The 24,707-nt window shown below is 42.2% G+C and overlaps 1 long non-coding RNA gene across 1 annotated transcript; it reads left to right on the top strand.

Annotated features, from left to right (window-relative positions):
• Window positions 1–19,821: 19,821 nt before the first annotated feature.
• LOC135337841 (uncharacterized) lies at window positions 19,822–21,526 on the top strand. Its single transcript, XR_010395343.1, has 4 exons — window positions 19,822–19,987; window positions 20,061–20,304; window positions 20,356–20,479; window positions 20,783–21,526. It is a non-coding gene; the product is annotated as an uncharacterized LOC135337841 (long non-coding RNA).
• The last annotated feature ends 3,181 nt before the right edge of the window (window positions 21,527–24,707 follow it).

Here is a 24,707-nt window from a genome sequence, read left to right on the forward strand (position 1 = left end):
ATAGCACCGATGCGAGGCCCCACGGACAAACATTCGAGAACCTGTACACCACTCCAGGAACACTGAGGGCAAACGAAGAGAATCCCACTCTGGAGGGTGTTACTGGTGTGGCAGTGCCAGACACAAACCAAGCGACTGTAGATTCAAAGAGGTTACCTGTAACAATTGCCGAAAAAAAGGACATGTGACAGGGCCTAGGAAAACACCATCGGATTGTTGAATCGGATTTGAATCGGATAAAGCAGCTTCAAAATGATACCAAGATCGACCTCCTAGCTATTTTCTATCTGGAGATATGTTCGAGGGAACGCTACGAAGGTATTACAACGCCCTCTTGAGTAAATGACGCTCAAACGTTATGAATAATTGAAGTTAATTATTGCCGTCCGGGCACTTCCGTATACTCATAAAGCTTCGTAAAAAGTTAGTTAGATGAAGGCTAGGCGTTCTAGGACTCTCTAGCTAGCTAGTATAGTTTCTTGCAGCACCACCGTGGCAGAGCGACTAGCAGGGAGGTCTGGGTTCTGGGAATGGTTGACACTCTTGCTCTAGGGTATAATAATGGAGATAGTTCGCCGACGTAATGACGTAATGCAGCAACTATGATACCAGTTATCCAGGCTCATGTACTGAATGGTACAATAATCCATTCGGATAAGTGGGCAGCATACAATAGTTTGGCAAGGAATCCAGCTGTGGCACATCATGGAACAGTCATTTGTTAATCCAGTCATACTCAAAATATCGAGTCATATTGGAATCGTGTGAAGACTAAGCTGCAGAGAATGAGGGGTTGTCATGCTAATGAGCTTACTTAGATGATGAATAGCCATAATTATATCCAGCCAATCTTCCAAAAGAAAACACTGGACCTGCTGCATGTATGTCTATTGTACCAGTAAAATCTTGGATGAATAATCTTTGAATATAGATATCAAGGGGCCATTACGTTGCGCAATGGTGCCTGTTGATCCTGCTACTCTAGACTTACCAGATCCAAGAAGTTCGTCCATCAGCAAGAGCTTCTTCCTCAGCTCTAGCTTGAGGTAGGTTCTTATCTACCAGTCACTGATATTCTAGCTGTTCTTACTGTTGAAACATTATCAAACGGTCACTTTCGACATTACTGTACAAATCGTACCTCGAGGCAGCATATTAAATATACCACGAGCTCAATGCTGGTACCTACAGCGTGCTCATAGCTCCAACACAGCGTGCACAGCAAATTTTTGAAAATCACCACTAGAGTGGCCGTCATATGACGGGGAAAGGGTTAATGTACCAATTAACACTATACATATAGATATGGACCTCTTCGTCAGTTTGAATAATATTATAGATCATTCTCGTCGTCGTCGCCACCAGAGAGTCGTCGCCACCAGAGACTACAATGCTATAGCTCGTCTGTGACTTGACGAACTAAGTCAAAACTATTCATCTCACGTTATATAAACACTGGACCAGGTATGTTCACCAGTTTTTTTCTAACCTGTGCATACTAAGGTAACATTAATGTGCACGTGAAGCAGTACGAAAGGAGAAAGGAGAAAGGAGAAAGTTTTTGTCAATAATAAATAAAAGCTGGTGCTATTAAAAATGATGGAAGATCAAGTAGTTCCTCAGGAGTGATCAGATGAAATACTCCAATTCGTTCATCGTTCAGCAGCGAGGCATGATTGATACCGTACTCTACTCACGCTGAGTTGTAGTAACGTCAAGCCTTAAACACTTGTCTAAATGATCTTCAATAGTGCTCCATCTCAGTTTCCAATGCGAGACAATGACGACAACCCTCAGGTTTCAGGTTTGCAGCCAAGTTATCAGCTGGTACAACGCACACCATTCACATCGATTATAACGGAATGTTGTTAAGTTTAAGTTCACACGCAACAATCAATAAAGACTCACCTTGATATCAACCAAGGGTTTTAGGATGGCATGGCTATAAGAGTTCAACTTTGATCGAAAGATAGGGCCGAGCACAAAGCTTGTGGATGATACGCCTGGAGCCAAGAGTCATCTGAATACAAGAAAATCTGCAAGAAATTACTGTCTAGAGTGTATTACTGTCTAGACTAGAGTGTGGAGTGTGGAGACGGACGGTGAGAAGAAAAGTGGTTCCCGTCCCCATCTTGTGGCCAGTTTCAACCTACTGAAGGAATAAAGTCATACACAGAATAAAGTCATACACAGGAACTCAACTGAAAGTTGGAAGTACAGTCTAGGGATCGCATCAATAATAATTATTAACATGATAGCTTAATGCCGAACAAACCCACTTCGTAAGTACCAGCACATGTGAATTGATGTGCACCACGGCATGCAGCTAGCATGACATTTTCTGGCGCTGAAGTTTTTACGTAACCCCCCCCCCCCCTCTATAGCTCCTGAAGTAACACCCACCTCAATTCAAGGACCACCCCTAAATATAAATATCGAAAGGGTGAGTTTGTACCTTTTCAAACACGCCTCCGAACGCATCACAGCCACACAAGTAAATCTTGCAAGTTGAGCTTACTATCCTATCATATCATTACTTAATCATCACAGCAAACCGTTCTGATAATGTTACTCACGTTAACCAAAAGAGTTGAAGGGAACGAAAAGCAGTTGCAAGAAATAAAGTACTCAAAAATTCGTTGTTAGAGCGTTGTTAGAGCTTCCGTTGTGTGTTATGGTCACGACAAACTTGTTGCATTGCATCTAGTGAACAGAATCAACAAAAGCGAAGTTCAAGCAATGAATAATGCCTGTGACATTCAATAATTAATTCTGTCTGATATCATACTGAAGGTTGAATAGCTGTTTCTATCAGTTTCGTTGGACCATGGACGAAGGCTCTGACAAGACTCCTCCAACAAGACTCCTCCACCAGCACCCCTGAAGACTGCTACGGGAGGTGATTCGGGAGGAAGGGAGCAGCACGAAAGGGGGGAAGGAGAAGCTCGGAGAATCCAGCGGCACAGGTGAATCAGCGCATGAGTAGAATATCCAAGCGTATAGCATAATGTGTATAGCATAATGTACATACAGTGTCATCGAATTGTGTCAGGGCTGGCAGTAGCTCTGTGGATTGGGGTGTGTAAAAAGGTCCTGAGTGACCGTGAGAACGTCACTTCGTAACATCATACAAGTTGCATGATTTCATGGATGCAATTTCATGGATGCGACAGGTCCGGTTCTACTTGTGGAACTAGTGTTTTAATACAAGTGTTGTTATAAATTTTTTAAACAAAGGATGTGCTCCATGATGCAGCTGTCAAAATGATGTCAGGATCAAAATGATGTCAGGAGGACTCTTAATGGTATTCAGCTAGGTGGTCCTCAAAGCACAGACGTAGGCACTGAGGCTGTGGCTTGATACGAGATCGTTGGTGGTGCTCACTAGTCACCTAAAATATATTGCAAAAAATGCTCATCCAGGCGAATGTCAACGGAGAAGATTTCGTTGGGCAGCGTCTGGTAGATTTTCCTTTACCTAACTGCCCTTTACCTAACTAACCACAAACCACAACTGAATTTAGCTGTCTTTGAACTCAGTACTTCACTCTGTGAGTCTTAGAAAATTGTTCTCTGCCCCAAGTTGTGATACCACAACACACGCTGCCCAGTCCCAACAGCAGTCCCAACCAACAGCAGGTGCAATATTATATCAGATAAAGGCATGTTTATTGTGACAAAAATAAATGACTAAGCATAAGAGCACAAACATGAAGTGAAGTCACCAAGTCATCACTCTTTTTCAATTTTTCGTTAAAGCGCGTTCCAATTATGCACTAAGTGACATCCTTGCGCTGGTGGTACACAATGAAGGTGATGGCTATAGTATACAGTTGTTGAGAATTGATGTGGAATTTCGGTCGTGAGTTCTTGGTGTTGCGAGGGCCCATCTCTACCCCCAACCCCCTAGTGTAGGTAATACCATGCCCAAGTGACTATCGTCAATCGCCATGTATGCTCACTTTGGGCGAAAATGGGCAAAGTTTACTAGGGCAGAGGTGACCTTAGTTGAGAGCCCTTTATGGAGTGGTGTGGTTTCCCCGTTCCTCCATAATAGGCCAGGCAATGTCTAGGGCTTTTACGAATGGACCGTCCTCTCGCTTAAACCTTCTGTCCTAAAGATATAATTATGTATTGCTGTTCCAATTAACACTCACCAGTTTCTTTGCTTTCACAGCGATTTCTTCTAGCTCGGCATCCTCCTCCTCATTATCTCTAGCGTGTATTCTTAGTGATAGTAACCTGTCTAGCTCGTCCTTGCCTTGTTAACGTCTTGTTGGAGTCACAACGATCCTCCTCATCTAGAACATTGCTCATCGTCTTCTAGCAACTGGAAAAGGCGATAGAATATCCCTGGTGGGCAAACCTACGGGCATGGGTGTGAGTTAGGCATGGGTGTGAGTTAATACAGTAGCAGTCTCAAAGGGATACCCTTAAAGAATGGTTCTCTGACGCAGTTGTTTTTCTGTGGTCTGCTCGGAATATTGGCGGGATCTGATGTTACCAAGCACCATAAGTCGACTTTGTATGTGAAAGGTATGTATAACTAAGTTCTTAGTTTTACCTGAAGCACCATAATTATATTATAGGAAGACTGTACACGTATACATTATATATTGTGTTTAACCCATTGTATTGTAGTCGTACCTCCACTTTCTCGTGTGAAGGTTGTCCACCTGATCCTGAAATCGCTCCAGTGCAATTTTGAGGTGCAAAAAGCAAGTTGGGGTGAGCGAGCGAGTTGGGGTGATCAACATTGCATATTTGAAAACTCATTTTGAAGCTCCCTCCCTTTTCTCCACAAAGCTTTACCCAGATTTCATCCCTTCGTGCCAGGTTAGTCGGTGCACTCTAAATAGAATTACAACATGAAAAGTATAAAATTATACACAGTATAAATTTTGAGCATACATTCAATCTTATCCCAGAGGTTTGGGGTGCTGCACATGGGATGATTTCACAAGGTTATCAACCCCTGCAAGTGAATCTTCTCTGCTCTCATTTTCTTCTCAGAAGTGTTGGGTCCCAGCATTCTTCGAAGAAAAAATCATGCATTAATTACATTGTACCTCTTCATGATCCTTAGCAGGCTTTCTGTAACAGAAAACTGCACCTGAAAGCACCCTGTTGTTCGTCTGAGCTCCTCCACCAGTCTCTCTCGGTCTTCCTTCCCGATCACCGTGACTTCGTTGCACACCTCCTTGTTATGAGGAGCTCACTGCTACGGCGTCTCTGGTCCCACTTGGTGAGCTCACTTGTATTTTTAGTACTCTCGATCTCATCATTATATTGAAAGACATTCAAGCAATTCGTGTGCAATTCAAGGTACTAGGTACATCATTTTTCGAGGCTATATGTGTGGCATACTTTCTACCTGTCCACCTGTCTTTACTAGTAGAGTTTGAGAGTGGTGCATACTTCTTCTGGTCTGGTCAAGAGGTCGGAAAGTTTGGAAACAGCACTCTTTCAGTTATGGACAATCTGATAGGGCAGTCAAATATGTTGTGTGGACAGAAGGTCGGAGACCTTATGTGTGTGATTGCACACTGAAAAGAACCTTTCGCTGGTCTACCAGGATTATGCTGTTTCCTTGGCCTTCCACCAACACTGTGAGTGCTAGCTCCGGTGCACACTACGCAATTTTGATCGCTGTGAGCCGACAATCGTGATTGTCGGGTAGTAGGATTTACCATCACTTGCTTTCTTCTTTGTGTGGTATATAATGTTCTTGCATGGGTGTCAAAAGCATTGAGGGTGAATGCTGTCCATGTCTGTGTTTATGTCTATTTTGGTGTTTATGTCTATTCACATCCTTTAAACACATCCAGGAGAAAGATCCACAAACCCGGCAGTGCTCATCGAAGGTTTAATGCTTTAATAGCTGTGTGTATTATACTTACTACTAAACTTAAACTTTATGTGATATGTACGTACGTATTCAAGTCATTATCATTGTAATCAATTTTTTTTCAATTTTCAGACCTTATTTATATTGTTACAAAAAACGTTGCCTATTACCTGTTACTGCACTTCCTCTTGAAGTTGCTGCAGGGTAGACTTCCTAGATAACAACCTGATGGTCAGTGTGTAGCTATGAAAACATCCACTTTTCACCTTGTAGCTGTACTGCTTTGAAGATGAGAAGGTGCACATGACATTCATTAACATTTCATGTGACTTCAATGAATAACAGATATAATTTGAAACCACACCCAATTTTCAAAATTTCGTTGAGTTCAATGTTGTTCTAATTATTGAAACAGCGGTGACCGGTAAACCAACTACAACGGTAAACCAACTACAAACCAACTACAAACCAACTACTCCACGATTGGGGCAGAAATGTGTAGGGCGTAACGCGAATAGTTTTCGAGGGGACTCGTCACCGTGAGAACACTACTTAGTGTCGATGGTCCACAAGTACTATTTCACTGATTTCCAAATATTCATTCCAATCAGTGCACATGCGCAAGCCGACCAAGGTCATCATGTCACTCTTTGAGCAACTGCAAGTGGCTTGCCACCCTGCCTGTCCATCATATGCATCATATGCATCATGTCACTCTTTGAGCAACTGCTGTCCTGCTAATTCTGTATGAATTGTCACAACTAAACAATGCATTTTAATAGGCTAGTACCGCAGTACCCTCATTTCTTTAGCCAGATTGCGTTAGAAACAACGCTGGTCACTTAATTTCTTCAAACAGAAATTATACATGTAGCCAATAGAGAGCACTTTAGTAGACATCTCACCAAGTTATTACCTGTCATACCTCTGGATTCAACCACTAGGAAGTAGTACAAGTGTGGTTCTGAGCATGTCTGAGCATGTAGGTAAAAGAGCACATGCACCCTCAGAGCACCACCACCGGCAGGTCTGGATGGTCAGGCTCAGGGCGACATACAAAAGTGTATAGTGCTCAATTCAATTGATACATGCAGCAGGTCTGCAGGCGACTATATCATTATCAAAAGTATAATTGTGGTGATTAATTGCATGGTGACTAATTGCATGGATGTGTCCATTCAGATATCGCAATGCTGTGTATAATTTTATATTATTATATACCACCGCACAAATCATACAGTGAAACGACAGAGTTTACTTGAAACAATACTTTAATAACTGAGATGAAATTGGACGTACTAATACACAGACTGAGTCTGACTGTGCTCCACCTATGCTCCACCTATGCTGCCTTCCACGGGCTTGATTACTCAATGATACCGTACTGTTCCGATACTTTACAGAGTGAATTAAACACACAGCCTCCATACAAAACACCAAGGTCGTCAAGCTGCTATCCTTAAAGTGTTATGTACATTATGTTGTTATGTACATTATGTATGATGTGCCAGTGTATGATGAGTCGTCGTGATGGAACTGACTCTGCTCCGCACAATGGCACAATTATGGAGAATTTAAAGCTAAACACAAGAACGTCTATGAGTACGAAGTGGATTGCATAGTTGGCTCTTGCCGATGTCTACGTTGGCCTCAGTGCACTTCGCCTTGCTTCAAGGCACAACGACAATTCGCATTTTGTTCACGGGTGTCATAAAATTTTGGGCCCCCCCATGTTAACAGTTTGGGGGTCCATTTTGTTAAAATTCTAGGCCAATGAACGAAGTCAAAGAGATATAATAATTATTATGGTAAGGTAATATTATGGTAAGGTTAGCGTCAAAGAGACATGCTAACCCTGAACAAAGTGAAGGAAGATTTACCTTCAAGTTACTCATGCTTATACAGTTAAATGCCTTGATGCAGCTCTGCAATGTTGGATCTGCAATCGATGTTGTGCCTAGCTACCGCCAAAAATTATTTGCAACTTCGTCATTCCAACTTCGTCATTCCAACTTTCCCATTCCAACTTTCCCAGCAGGATAAAACATGGTAGCGTTATCCCCAGCGTTATCCCCCAGTAAACGGCTGGCTGGATTCACAATAAAGCACGACACAAGATGGAGCTTTCATTGTGCCTAAAATTTTATGACACCGGGTCACATTGTTAAAACAGAAACAGACCAATTTGCGCAATTCTCCACCTAGGCTACCTCAGTGTAGTGTACGTGACGTCACGCGTTGGAGCCTCGCGTTGGAGCCTGTGAACATGGGTGGGCTCGCATGCGCGAAACCAGGTGCAAATGCATGCAGCAAGCACTATGGAGTCTAGCAGCGCCATTCTGAGACTGCCTCAGCAGGACCAGGAATATGTTATTTCTACATGGTTAGACCTTGACAAGACAGTGGCGACATTGACGACACGCGGAGGGGACAACACTGCAGGTCTCACTCTCAATCAGCCCGTCCATCATACTAACTCAGGTCAAATCACACCTCCTTGTCCTACCTTGAGTCACCATCACAAAATACCTAAAAACATCAGGCAAAAATCCTTCAACCAAGCAGATCAGTCCACACTTTCCTCCCTGTGCAAATCATTGATTACCGTAGCAGTGTGGGCCAATCAGTGGGAGTCGGTTCAGAAGTTTGGAGCGCGACTCTGTACCAAACGCTCAATACATCTTGGCCCTCTCTGAGCACAAGAGGATCATCAGGGGGGAATCAATTCGTCAAGGTTCACACTCAATCCGAAACCGAACCCTCGGCATTACCATCATGACCAACCTCCTTCGTGAATGTGGCAGTGCTGTCTCTAGTTTACTGCTCATGTGCGGGACTGTTTCAATCAATTAATTAATGTCACTGTTTTTTTGTTAAAATTAAAAAACCATTAAGAACGTGAACGTCAACATATAAACCCTTACCTTTCGTTTAGATTTCAGTGACGGTTAGGGTTATCAGACACAGTGGAGACTTGCTAAGATTCCTCCCATTCCAGCAACCCCTAACCCCTACGACCCCCTCTCGCACTCACTCAGGTACATTAAGGACTGGGACCAGCAATTATTGCTGATTCAGCGGAAACGAAGCTCCGCCCACGATTTTTACTTTGTGCAGTAAAAATGGAGTTTTACGCACTTAGTTAAAGTGTTTACTTTTTAGTGCAGTAGTTAGTTCAAAGCTATATACAGGCACTACCGTTAGCGCCTAACAGTGGGATCAGCTAAAGGTGAGATTTTCTAAATAAAGTACTTTTTCAGCTTAATATTTTGCATGTAAAGGCTAATAACTTACTTTTCATTGATCCCACTCGGTAGTGCCTGCATATAGCTTTGAACAAACTACTGCACTAAAAAGTAAACACTTCAACTAAGGTTTTACGCTCCGGAATTTGAGCTAAAGATTAGAGCAGCAAAACTCCATTTTTACTGCACAATACAATTGATAGTAAAAATCGTGGGCGGAGCTTTGTTTCCGCTGAATCAGCAATAATTGCTGGTCCCAGTCCTTAATGTACCTGAGCACCCGACTTTAACTGAAGACAAAACATGCTGGTGTAAACTGTACGGAGGTAAACCCCAGTTCTCACTCACTCATGTGGCGATGGACCTGTCACCCAGTGAGCTGGATTTGGGCCAAATATCAGCCTGCACCAACCAGAGCGAAGCCGACCAGAGCGAAGCCGCTACATGTTCGGATTTGTAGGTATGTAGGTATGTTTTGTAATCTAAAAGTGAATAAGACATAAGACGTAAAACACATTATTGTACGTATAAGTATAATTATAAATGTATAATTATAAATGTAAACCATTTGCAGTCATGGTTAATCTAGCTGTATAAAGGTTTCAACCCAACTTGTCTCAGAACATATACACGACTGATAAGACAATATTATAGACTGAGGTGCAATGGCACCATAGTTATAAAACAGCTAGAGATATCTATATTCAAGGGGAATGGAAAATAGAACTTTGTATCAACACGCTCTGGTTCTGGGTTCTGGGCTATTGCAGAGTCAGTAGGGAAAGTGTCAATTGTGAATTTGTGTTGGTAAGAATCTCGACATTAAAGTCACCTAGGACAATGAGGACAATGGATATTACTTACCCTACTTACCCTACACACTTACCCTACACACCTACACACCTACACACACACCTACACACCTACACACACACACACACACTTCAGGAAAAATTATGTACAGCCTAGAATCCATGGTAATACTCCCTTACAACGTTTTGTCGTATGAGTGCCGTAGTCACCTTCCTTCTGAACTACTGCGCACAAAATGCTCCCTGGTTGAGTTCCTAGCTTCCGATTACCATGTCCAAGAGGTCGATATGGAGGGGCTAATTCCATTTCTTCTAATTAGTGTCATTTTTGTAATTAGTGTCTATGTTCTATACTGGCAATGTACGATATAATTTCCAGGAGGTGCGTGAAGGAGGTGCGTGATGATTCCATACACGCTGATTGGCTAGTTAAAATATGCACGGTTTACCACGGATACTGATCTTCGTCAAGTACACGTACACCATCGTTTACTAGGTCCTCGTTTTCATCTACTCCTCGTTTTCATCTACTGGCTGCACGTCCTCACTGCACATAATTATATTATGTAGATTGCACATATAGTCTCCGGCAAAGTTGAACGATCCGGTACGATCCGGTCTTCTCATGCCATTCTGAAGTATTTAAATGAATGAATGTACAGTCACACATACATTATTAGCCCAGAATGTGTCTCGACACTGTCTTTTAGTGCTTACGTGAATGACTCGATTGCAAGACGTCTTGTACCCTGGGACGGCATCTGAGTGCTCGGCTCGAACACGGTTTGGTGTGTACAGAGTACGGTTAACACACTCACCTGATAATGTTGAACGATAAGTCTCATAAGTCGTATGTACTCATAAGTCGTATGTAGAACTTTCGTACTTTTACCTATTGTACTTTTACCGACGCACTGCCTTCAGCCTATACTAACTTTTTTCCTAAGCTAGTCATGGCAGCATGGACGATCCTGCAATTAATCTATGGCACTTAATCTATGGCACTTTTGATTCTTTTGATTGCAAGGTATCGTCCACCGAGTGTTCGCGAGCTAGCCCATTTTCCACACTTCCTGTTCTAACACACTTCCTGTTCTTATAATATCAAACATGTATTGGGACCTGAAAATTGGTCAGTGAAAAGACGGAACAAAGTCACACATGAACAACTAATAATATCCCTGAACAAGTCTTTATATAAACTTATCAAAGCCAACATTGGGAAGACTTTGGATTGTCTCTCAGGAGCAGGCTCCTGCTGCTGCTTCCTGCTGCTGCTCCAACTTGTCCAACAGAACAGCTCTCTGCTGTCCAAGGGCAATGAGCCTCTAGTTGTAGCACGCTTTGCAAATGGCTGGGTCAACACGCATCCCGACTTACATTGTCAGCCTTCCATTAGAGAGTACGGATTTGCCTACAATTATACATAGACTATGTCATAGTTAAAGCTAGCACCAGATTTAAACATGAATTCACATAAGTCATAATAATTATTAACATTATCTAGGACGGTCAATTTACATGGGCAGACTTAATTACAATGGAGTTCATCTTCTTCATTATTCTACCTGTATATATCGCTCTGTGTGGTCTGGAGCTACTTGAGTGTGTTCTTTTATGTAAATAACTCGGTCAGGCAGTACTTCTTAGCATGCTTTTCTTTACATGCCTTTCTTCCAAAATCCATCATTGTGAAGAATACTCAGTTGTGAAGAATACTCAGCTTGTGCATGTATCAGCTTGTGCATGTATGATATGTGCATGTATGATAGACCGACCGATACCATCACGATCATCCGAATAGAATATAGTTGCTGCTTCACGCTTACATTAGACGCTCTCCTGGAACAAATACCAAAACCAAATACCAAAACAGTGTGGTCTGGAATTTAATGTAAGTAATATACTGGCTTCATGCCTAATCGATTCGATTGAGGAGTCGGAAACACTCTTTAAAAATCATACGAGAGCATGTTCCAAACCGACCATTTCCTATATGAACATCACCACCCCTATCTGCTAAACATTACATTTCTCACTTATCTCTGGAACTACAGTAACTCCTCGCATAATTCGTACACATTCTTGGAGTTGCCTTGGGTAGACTGATTGCATGATTGCACTCGTCTGCTGTTAGAAAGTCGTTGTTGGTGACTGCAGGATGTTATTGGAAACGGAAGTTACAATGATGTTAACGTCCTCTTTCCCGGGAAGTGTCCAATGCATACATCTCAGCCATTACTGAATCTCATGCCCCGTGATAGTAGGTATAACGAAGAAAATATAATCTCGATTGTCGTGAATTTGTAGAATATGATATAGCTAAGGGCAGCAAAACAATTATTCATGTTTAGTGTTAAAAGTAAGCCTCGATTAACTTCTTCTCAGTTTCTCTTTCTCTACCCAACCAAGCGGCTAGGCGACGATTCACCAGAACCAGAACCACAAGAAGGTACATGTACGTAGAAATAAACACTTATTAGCACCATGCTCGTAGTAGTGAATACATACTACGAATACACTGAGGTACATGACAAGAGGGAAATAATAGGATAAACAGTTTCTCTTGTGTAGGACAAACAGTGTGCCTCCTATGCTAAGACACTTAGCACCCCCTCTGGATAGTACCTTATTTCCTTATTACTATTGCTGGACACCTACTATTGCTGGACACGAGTGACTGCCTTATAATTTGCCCGCCAATTATGAATTATGTTAATTGTTAGTCGGCCATGTCATCATTAATTGTTAGTCGTCCATGTCGACTCGTCAGAATATTCTGGTGGCATCACTCCGTCTTCTAAGCCCATGTCATCATTAATTGTTAGTCGTCCATGTCGACTCATCAGAATATTCTGGTGGCATCACTATTCTGGTGGCATCACTCCGTCTTCTAAGCTCACATCATTGCGTCATCGTCAATCGTCAATTTTTACGAAAGTTACATGTCAAATCCCCCTTACATGTACGTACACGTAAGTACACATCCATACATTGCGGTCACTCACTTTGATCATACTACTTCTTCTCATACTAGTTCTCATTTCATTCATTCGCATTATGAACGTCTCAGTTGAAAAGTGTCTCAGTTGAAAAGTGAATGCGCTTGGGCAGGAGAACGACTCGGACACTATACGTAAGCTGAATCATAGCGGTAAATGTAGCTTGTCCCTATAGTCGTCCGTGTCCGTGTCCGTGTGGCAATTTGTGTGTACAAAAACATCAACGTATTATAATAAATAATAGTAAACACGTACAATAATAGATTCATTAGACCCTCCGCAATACCTTAGTATACATGAAAACCAAACCTTCCCTCTATCACGAACTAGTCTTCGTTTTATTTTTCTTCGTTTCAAAATAATGTGAAAATGATGCCAAGTGTCCCAACTCGTCTGATACGTACTTTGCGACCTGCGCCTCGATGACTTAATGTGCATTCATTTATTATTCATCTATCTTTTCTTCTATCCGGGTGGCCACTCAAACTGTGATGTGAATGTGCAGGTGGTAATTTATTATGGGGATAAGTTAATGTGTCCCATCTCGGGATTTGCGTGTACCTTACACGCAAATCCCGAGATGGGACACATTAACTTATTTATTACACTAGAATATTATTACACTAGAATATTTTGTGGGTGAAAACCTTGCCTTGCTCACGACAACACTTCTCCATCACCTTGAAGTGTGCTCTATCCTCCGTACACTTGAATCGTGTAGAATTGCCACCCTCCTAGAGCACTACCTGCACAATCAAAAAAGTGCACAATCAAAAAAAGAGATACTTACAGCTTGCTAACATGTTGTAGAAATTGTATACTAAGGAGCCCCCAGACCTATTATCTCGGGGGCAGTGGATCTACTCTTGCAGCATTTAATGTGGCCAACACACCCTATGTCATGTGACTTCAAGAGTATTGCCTCAGAGTATTGCCTCAGAGGCGGCTAGAACCACACTATTTTCGCCCGGCCTGAGTCTATAGTCGTATAAAACAGTTTGCTTTGGTGCAGTTAGACAACATCATTGTGATACATGCACCCACCTACACTAGGTGAGGTGACTGTAAAGTAGACAAGTGAATGGTGACCTTGCTACTACCGTTTTAAGTTAGCCCAAAGGTTTCAAGACATAGTTATAAACTTCTGCTCCCTGTTGGTTTGTGAGGCTTGTCCGTGCATTGCTGCTCCATGAACGATTTCAGCACTTTTCGGTTCATTAAGTGTATGCGCATGCTCTGTGGGTGGAAGCTTATAAACATTAAACTCTAAGCTCTAGATTCTAATCTTGACCATGAGCAGGCAGCCCTACCCAAAAGGAGTAGACAATCACAGTCAGACTCCGAAGGTAGAATAACTTTAAAGTTGACATAATTATAAAACGCGTAAATTAAAATAATGAGTGATCCAGGGTAAATGAATCAAAAGTGGTGTTAATTAACTATAGTCCTAGCACAGGTCCTAGCACGTTAAGTTGAGTTGCGTGAGCTTCTGAGGACAAATGAAGATTTTAAGAAGCTGAGCCGAGATCGTATTTTGTCAATAATATTTTGTCAATAGAGATTGATTTTTCTGCAGCATCAGGCCAGTTGCTGGTTCAAGCAGTATCCTTGGCTTCTTCACTACATCTCGATGGTGCATTTTGTCGGGCGTGTGCTCCAGCGTACGTTGGTGGGCATGTTCTCGGCCAAAAATGTCCCACAGTAGACTCTCTCTATTCCGGCTCTCTGAAGTACGGCCACCTCGATATACCGGCTTGGCACAGCTATACCGGGCCAGATTTCAACACCAAAATTTATGCTGTATTTGCAATATACAGTGTATGCTGATCCATCCAAAATAAAAAAAACTTAATTCCATAAAAGTGACAGGCTCTGGGAAAACAGACCAATTGGCGCAAGCTATAATTTTTGCGAGATATATACCAGATGATATATACCAGATGATAGAGCAAAGAATTGCCTACGCATTGATATGCTTAGTTTGCATATACCTCGTTCCATGCCTGAGTTAAAACAGTAGTATTGAGAAACGCCCACTCAAAGATTGCTGGCTGCTTAGACAAAGCACTTTGGTGGAAAGAGTTGGATTCAGAGCGTCAGATTTTGCAGAGAGCTAGTAGAAAGACTGTAGATAACTATAAGCCCATACTGCAGTCAATATCAATATCTGCTCCAATTGGTCTGTTTTCCCAGAGCCTGTCACAAATGGTGATGACGCCATGCCACTTTCAGAAAGAGAACTGCATGCCAAGATCAAGCTTCAAAAACAAGGCTAGATGAACATCTCATACCTAGGTACTAGTATCCTTGATGGGAGTTATTGTATTCTTGAGATACACAAAATAGGGGGGTGGCTATACCTTTGTCATCACTGGCCAAGATGAGTGTGCGCCCAGGTGTCCCCCACAAACATGCGAGGTGATGGAGCAAGTCATAGCTAGGTCAGGTTGTAGCACCCTTGTACGACAAAGCTTTATGTTCATTGCTTTATGTTCATTGGGCTGCACATCGACTGAATCTTGCTGTGGTGTCCGCTTGCAAGATTCAAGCAAGATAGATTCAAGTGAGCTAGGCTTGTCAAGTTAAAAGATGAGGATTGACTCGTACATTGTTTTCTTGGAGCTACTTCACACCACTCTTCAGGCAGCACTCACTGGAGCTGGGATAGTCACACGATTTGTTTTCAATTGCAATGATTGGTTGCAATGATTGGTTGGCTTCAAGATATTGCTCAAAGTATTGTCAAGTCTGCGTGGGCTCACCCTAACAAAATCAGAAGATGAGTTCTCAGAAGATGAGTTCTCACGCATCTTTGTTGAAACCCTCATCGAGCTCCATGGTGAAACGTTCGTGCAGTGCTAAGATAATTATATAAGATAATTATATCAATTTGAAGTCCACCCAAGAGTGTATCGCCTCTGGTATAACCATCAGCCCTATTGTCACGTGTGATACCAGGTATCTCTTTAGAACTACAAAGAGCAGTATGGTCGTCGCCGGACAGACCCGATGACCGTCATCCAGTGACCCACTTCCATCAGACTGTCCACCCCCTGTACAACGTGGGTGGGAACACTATAACTATACGGGATTGAAACAGTTACGTCATAGTATCGGTTACGTCATAGTATAGATAGTAAAACCGCTTAGATATACAGATACTCTCACTACGCCGCAATGAAGGGCCGGCTACGACGATTGTGCCGTATGACATAATCCTTTCCCCAACAAAACCTATAACCCGTGGCCGCTCGGGTTAACAAATCAGACGATTACTATGCCGCCCACGCGCCAAACTAAACAACTACTATAACCTGTGGCCGCCCACGCGCGCCTCGGGTAATTATAAGTATACGAATTTCTCCAAATAAAAATGGCTACTGAAAGTGTGTTTCTCGTTGTTCCAGCTCTGAGAGCGTCTCATTGAAAAGTTCTGACTGGCTTGGCTTGACAATAATTATTTAATTATATTATTTAATAGTAGCAGTAGAGGCTTTGATGTACACAATCACATTTGAATGGTTGGAACAAAGGATGCAAAACTCCACAAGCACTGGTTGATACGGTACTATGGTGTCTACTTTGCTGAACAGAACAGAACAGAACAGTTACTTCTCATTGTCTGAAAAGAAATATACTGGTCGAGGTTTGTCTGCATACGGTCTCAGAAAGAATTTTCTAGCACCATCACAAACGAAAGCGACAACCTTTAAATCAGCAGCTTCACGAGACGGAATAATTGATCAACTGAGAGGTTGTGTGTATAGCTTTAATGAAAATGTGTTTGGCAAGTGGTATAGTCGAGGGGAACCTGATGTTTCCTAAGCTTCTTGTTTACAAGCTTCCTGCCAATGTCTATATCGTACACAAGGTTTTTTTTCTTTAATACGCATCTCATCCCCATCCCTTCTCGTACAGTTTGAGCGAATCTACTTTGATTTCTCTGTTGATGAGTTGCTCAGTGACTTCTTCAGGCAAGAATCCAGTTGAGGTTCGACTAGAAGGTAGAGATATAAACCCGGATGTTGGGTGCCACAGCATTTGTTTTGAATTTTTAAAGCTCCCAAAACAAAACGAACGCTACAGTTTATGGGAGTTTGTTCTTTAACAATTATTGACAGATCGTCATCATCAGATCGTCATCATCAACCACAACTCCTACAACTCCTTCACTTTTGGTGGAAGCCTCTATTTTATGTACTATAGTCTCTCAAGTTTGCGCTCTGTTCAAGTAAGTGAATTCGAGCTCGCAGTGAATGGTAACGTTTTCTTGTGTTGATAAATATCCAACGTTGGTGCGACTGCTACTAGTTGTGTGTTGTGTGTTTTGACAGAACAGACTTTTCCCAACGAGAATACATTGTTCAGAGAGAAACGATACGAGGCACTCGGTACCAACATTTCACATGACTTGACTTTGTGCGTACAGTACAGTACAGTACAGTACATGGTACAGTACAGTTACAGTACATGCACCAATGCTTTTCCCCGTTGAGATTTACATCAGCGCGTACTGCTGATGCCTTACCATCTCTGAAACCTTTCTTGTCTTTAGCCCTTTCTTGTCTTTAGCCCTTGCTGCTCAGGGGCACGTCCAGAATCAAAAATTAGCCGTCACATACATCGAAAAGTATAATGTTAAACATAGTAAAATTGCACATAATTGTTTTGTCATAATAATTTAAGTATCCCTAAATGAAAATAAAAATCATGTGACCATCATGTGACCAATTAAAATTGTAAAAGTAAATTATAAAAAGAGGATTTGTTCCAGCTTAGTTAAGATCCTATCTTTTCCTGAAATTCTGATGTACATGATGAAATCCAGCTGCGCAAAAGCAGATTCATAGGTCTACACAAACAACATGCTAAGATTTACCTGAATTGTCCCTGAGATCTCCTCCTAACTTTCTTGTTTGGCTGCACTCTGTCATGCGCAGCAGGAAACAAGTTCTCTACTATCTAATAGTCTTAGTAAGGGCTACTAGGTACCCTACAACAAATCACGGTTTTACTCGATCAACTAGCTACAGTCAACTTCAACTTCAGTAAGTTAAGTAGTGTCATGTGACCGAAGCTCCACCCCCACTAGTAATTGCAGACGTTTTCCACCCACGCACGTGATAAATATTGATGACGCCATGTGTATGAATCTCATTAGACAGCGGTTTTGAGCTATCCCTTCAGTATTACCTACACACACACATGCATTGTACATGTACTGTCAGGACATTTGGTATGTTAATCTTTATTCTTTGCAAATCTTTATTCTTTGCAAATAAGACTGTTACTTGTTTGTTTTTACTTATTTGCAAGGTCAGGAAAACTCCACATAGCAACCAATGTTCTGCACTGACTTACTGTTCTTAAAGATGTTTGCATGTATAAGCAAGACAGTACAGTCAAACAACAACAACAATTTACAGAAAGCTTTAGTAACGCTTTAAAAAATTGAACTTCTGCTTACCTTTTATTTTCTTGCCTTGACACTAGCTCTAACGCAGTTGCGGGGTTTGCGGGGGTGCTTTGATTAGTGCAACTATTCAGTGTTGTGTTCTATTAAACTTAGCTAGCTCGGCTTGCTTGTTCTGACAATTTTCAAAATAATTATTTTTTGCTGCTGTCCGATAAATTAGAAGATATACGGTAGTAAACCAAACAATTAAACTTACGTGCAGTTACAAACGACCTCAACCATATTGGACATAAAATGTGGGTTTGGCAGTTTTGCAGAGTCTGTCATGTCCAAGGTCTGCTTGAGACTTAGATCAATCCGTGAGGGGTCAGGGGGGGGGGAATGGAATCAAGGTAACGTGATTCATTACAATATAATGTACACTGACTATCTAGCTATCTAGCCAATTGTAAAGATAATAAATACCAATAACAACAGTTCAAACACAACAGTTCAACAACATCTCGACTTCAACTTCGTCTAGAAGTCAAAATTGTCTAGACCATTCTCTAGATCAATTAAGTGCAAGTAAGAGTTTCTAGTCATAGATTTTAATTCCAGTTTTGACTGCTCTCCTGAAGCTAGAGAGTGAGGAAGAAGCATGAAGGTACGCCCACAAGTGATCAAGGGCCATTCTTGAGAGACAATCGTGGGTTACCTAGTTATACACTGGTGATAACAGATCAGACCTTGTTCATCACTGAGAAGCGCTTTTGATGATTTGATGACATGCAGGGCTGGCATCATCGTGATCGTGTTTGGTTCGAAGTTGTTGGCGACTGGACTCTGATTCAGGTAGTTTGTTTTAGCTTGTTTACACTATATGTGTGATTGTTTTATTAGAAAGGGCACGTCATCAGACAGTCTAGCTCTCGCGTGTTTGGAGGACACTTCCTCGTCAGTAATTATTCCTCGTCAGTAATTATTTGGCCGCACCATCACTATACTGATTAATTGACACTTATAGGATGGTACACTCTTTCACTTCCCAGTACTCTCTATGTTCGCTGGACTGGGCACAGTTGGTCATGCTTACATTACAAAGACATGTACTTCACTACGTATACAATAACAACAGCTACCTAGAGATTGTGGCCGCGGACTCCATGCAGTCGGCTAGTCAAGGCAAGGCTCTGGCTCTGCCACACTACAGAGAAGTACGTTGTTGAATAATTTGTATTTGATTATTCTATTATCATACGACTGTGCCTTGCCATTCAGGAAGGTATGTTAGTTAGTGTTTAGTACATATACATCTACTATAAGTGTTGCACTCATAAGATCCTTGGCATCTCCACCATCTCTCGGACAGAGCACTCAGTAGCTCAGACCAGAGGTTGTTGTCATTGCTATAGTCTCAGGTTACTGAGGTTGGGCATGACATGCAAGCTCAGGTTGCTAAGTACGTGACACACACACTCATCAACTCCTATGACACACTCCTATGACACATGGCACGGTATGCTGCATATTATTGGATACATGTAAACTTATGCATCACTATCAGGTACTAAGAACGTAGCCCGGGAGGGTCGGAACATAACATGGTTCCCTGAACTCTCTGATAAACGTAAGTGAAGTTACTGATAAATGTCTGTTGGCGCAGTATCAAGATACGAACTGTGGTGAGCTAAAGTTCTACATCCCCAACCGTCATCGCCCATTACTGTATATAATGACTCCAAACTGCTCGTACAGGGTGATCATTCTAACCTCGTCTCCCTGTCGTATGGCTCACTATATACCCAGCCGTGCTCAGATTACCAACAAGAAGGCAGAAGAGTGCACTACGTCTTCAAGAATGCGGATGCTTTCTGTCGGGTAATGCCAAAATACTTGCTGTCATGTAGTGTCGGGACACGTTCTGGATAGAGTACCAGTACTTGTCTAAACGTAAGACAAGACTTTTCTCATGAGAATGCAACTGGCCGTACTTGACTGGGTAAGATGATTACAAAATTTATTTTAGTATTAATTTGTGTGTTGTCATTAGAACGAGAATGTGAATCGTGCCCACACCAAAAGTGACAGGCGTACTGACATGAAAGTTCTCGTGAGTAAGTCTTTTCATTTTGCGGGTATGCTGAGTATGTCGCAAGGAACGGCGTCGATTTGAGGTATGTGTATATTATGTACGTGTGGAAAAGTTTTGTGTGTGTGCTCATCTTTTTCAACTTACGTTATTACAACAGTGAGTTTGAGCGCATGTTACCCTACCTGCCTAGTGAGTCAGATTCAGATAGCGACGAGGTATATAATTAATTACGTTCCATATTCTCTGCGTCAAATGTCGACAAATAGTCCCCATCGACACTAGGGTATCGCCTTCTTATTTCCTGTGTAATGATAAATTTCCGCAGTAACTAAAATTATACTTACTACAATCACATTATGTCCCTTTTGTCATGCCTCCTCCTCAGGTACTCTTCGTCTCCCCACAGACCCACGTCCTGGAGCAACCTCTTTTCATCATTTTCGGTCCACAAGCAATCACACACGGCCCACAGAGGCAGTGTGGACAGCAGTCCCTGTAAGACAGCTGAGTTCTTATCATTTTCAAACTAGGCGCCTTTTTGTTAGCAATGATTTTACTGCTAATTTTACTGCTACTTTCCTTTTATACCGCAGCGGGGGCTGCATGATCGCGATTGCTTGCAACAAACGCGTACTGTTTTATAAACGCGACCACTTCACCAGGCAGTGGGCTCACATCAATAGTTTGGTAAACAATGTGATGCACTTGGGAAGGAAAGGAAACCCAGGTCCTCCATTGATAACCCCCGCCAGATGGCTGACTACCACAGAAGTAGTCGTGAGAGCAGAGCAGCGACGTCTCCTTCATCTCCAAACATAACAATCGAAAATACTGGCCCCCCACCCTTCTTCCCCATGGATTTGATTACCGCTTTTTAGGATCAAAAGTAAACTGCGCAACAGAATCACCCTATATTGAAACAAGCGGTGTGCACGTAGAACGCTCTCTAGCGACAAACCAGATTCGGCATGAGAGCTGATACGCTAAACAACGCTACAAATACCTCTCCCCTGTACTGTCTCCCCTGTACTGTCTCCTTTTCAGGCTAGTCATTCTCGTCGTCCAAGAGCTGAAATCAATGGGAGTACATGCTTAGCAACAAAGAACAGGACACCCCGCCTGTAGCACATGAGCGTCTTACCAGAGAAGGTTCAACAGGGTCAAAAGGTCAATAATGTCAGCCCCCTCCACCCTTTAAGGACCCTCAAGAAAAAAGGACCCTCAAGAAAACTACCATGACAAAAATTGTGGAAAGCACAAAATGTGTGGGAGCATTATGCCAGCCTAATAGGGGCAAAAAATAAAATATTAGCAATTTTACCAAGGAAGTATTTACGCCACTAGTATAGTAGTGGCTTACTGAGTATGGAAGGTGATTTTCTTTCACCAATGAAAAAATAAAAAAAACATTATATAGAAGCGTCAGTGATGTTGCAGTATAATTCTCGTTGATGATTTTGAGTAATAATTAAAGACTTTGGGTAATAATTAAATAATTAAAGTAAGAATTAAATACTAATAGACAATTGCACGACTAGGCATCAAGGCACATGCACAAAACATACACAGTGCACAGATAATCAGGTAATAAAGATAATCAGGTAATAAAGGTGTTGTTGACTACTCAGTTGTAAATGGGTTGGATAACAACTGGTGTTCAGACTACCTGCACCATTTGGATATCTGGTTTTGTATTGTTTGTACTACCTCGTGTACATTACATGCATGTAATTAGACTGCAAAACATAGTTTGTTTGCATGTTAATCCTTCTCTTCACGAGTGCCATGTACCCCCCCTCCCCCCCTGCATGCCAGTCAACTTGATCGCGAAATCTGCTTTGATGTTGGAGTGCTCACCACTCTTCAATACGACATGGACACTAAAGAATTCACTTCGCTGACTTGGCTGACTTGATGTCGACGTCTGCATGCATGCAAGCGCATGTATTAATTAGCTCAGTGCAGCATAAATGCAGATACTTCTGTATACATACACATACATACACACACCACTTACCGTCGCGGTACTGGATCTACTTGAAGTGCTCTGCGGCTAATAATCATGTCATTGTCGTCCATCTGCAGGCCGGCCTTTTACATAATGGATGCAGGCATGCTGTATAATAATCGCAATCTCACCAGTTCTGTTGAGTTCTGATGGGTATCTATAATATAGTAGATTGAGATCGAGATGACGAAATCTCCATGATTCTATTAAATCTAGCCTATAATAGCACATAACTCACCTCCAACAACTTGATTGATCAACACTTACAGCTCTGGATTCTAGATCATGTAGAGAACCAGCATGCAAACATGTGGAGCATAGTTTGTGGTCACCAAAAGGAGGTGGTTAATATGTATCCACAACAATAACCAAGGGCGTGGTTAATATGTATCCACAATAACCAAGTGCATGCGCATGGCGTGGAAACCATGCCAACATGACAGGACAGTGTACCATGACAGGACCCATGGAACGTGGCATGGAACATTAACAATAGGAGCCATGGAACAGTGGGACAGTAGGAATCTTGGAACAACCATGGAACAGTAGGAACAAACAGTAGGAACCGAACAGTGGACCGGTGGGATTTATGGAACAGTAGGAACCATGGAACAGGAAGCTTGGAACGGTGGAAACAGGTAGGAACCATAAACAGTGGGAACAGTGGGTACCGAAGAACGGCATAGGAACCAAGGAACAGTAGGAACAGTAGGAACCATGAAACTGGAACGGATGGAACAATGGAACTGAGGGAACCAGTTGTAAAGTAGGAACCTTGGAACGGTAGATGTAGTAACGTAGGACCTTAGGACCTTGGAACGTAAACAGTGAGAACCATGGAACCATGGAACAGTAGGAACGATGGAACAGTTTAGGAACGATGGAACCATAGAACAGTAGGAACCATGGAACAGTAGGAACTATGGAACAGTAGGACCATGGAACAGTAGGAACCATGGAACAGTAGGACCTTGGAACCATGGTTCCATGGAACAGTAACATGGAACAGTAGGATGGAACAGTAGGAACCATGAAACAGTAGGAACTAGTGGAACCTGGGAACAGTAGGACCATGGAACAGTAGGAACCATGGAACAGTAGGACCTTGGAACCATGGTTCCATGGAACAGTAGGAACCATGGACAGTAGGAACAGTAGGAACAGTGGAACCTTGGAATCATGGAACAGTAGGAACAGTAGGAACCGTAGGAACAGCAGGAACCATGAGAAGTCCAAGGTACTTGCTTAGCTAGCTGCTGGAACTATTGTACAGAATCTTTAGCAACAAATGCGGTGGACTTGCACAAGGTAAGACTAGTTCTTTAGGCCCTCAAAAGATAGAGTAGGTTGTCATGATTATATTTCCAGCGGGGGAAGTCAATATGTGCAAAACTGCCTTACCACTCTAGAGGTAGGCTATGCTCAAGAATACAGTAACTCCTACTCTTCCCCCGCCGGATATTAGTACCTAGCAATGATAAGTTCATCTAGCCTTGTTTTTGAAGCTTGATCTTAGCATCTTCATGGCCGCATTTGTAGTTCTTCATATTAAAAGTGGCATGACGTCATCACCATTTTTGGGGCTAATTAGCATAATTGAAGTAAGTTAATTAGTTTTTTGGAAAAAGAAAACATTGAGCTTCATTTTGGATCCAGCATACACTGTATATTGCAAATAATACAGCAGTATGAAAATAGTGTTAAATTTTGGTATTTACAGCCAGACCCGGGCCTTAACTACGCAGAGAGTAGGAACCATGGAACAGTAGGAACCATGGAACCATGGAACAGTAGGAACAGTGGAACATGGAACAGTAGGAACCAGGAACCATGGAACAGTGGAACCTTGGAACCTAACCATGGGGAACAGTAGGAACAGTGGAACCTTGGAACCATGGAACAGTAGGACCATGGAACAGTAGGAACAGTGGAACCATGTAACAGTAGGAACAGTGGAACATTGGAACCAGTGGAACCTTGGAACCATGGAACAGTAGGAACAGTGGAACACATGGAACAGTAGGACCATGGAACCATGGAACCATGGAACAGTAGCTGGAACAGTAATCATGGAACAGTAGGAACCATGGACAGTAGGAGCAGTGGAACCTTGCACTAGAACAAAAGTTATTCCAGGATAATTGGAGGACAGTGGTTGTTGTATGTCCAAGTAAAGGAAATTCAGAAATTTCGGCAACATTTCCTGATACAGGGTGGTATAGTATAGGGCGCAATTTCGTGCAGCTGAAAGTTCAGGGAAACATGACATTTCCCAGGATTTCAGTGCTCTCTGATAGATGAT

Source organism: Halichondria panicea, chromosome 1, assembly GCF_963675165.1.
Source record: "Halichondria panicea chromosome 1, odHalPani1.1, whole genome shotgun sequence".
Lineage (NCBI taxonomy): Eukaryota > Metazoa > Porifera > Demospongiae > Suberitida > Halichondriidae > Halichondria > Halichondria panicea.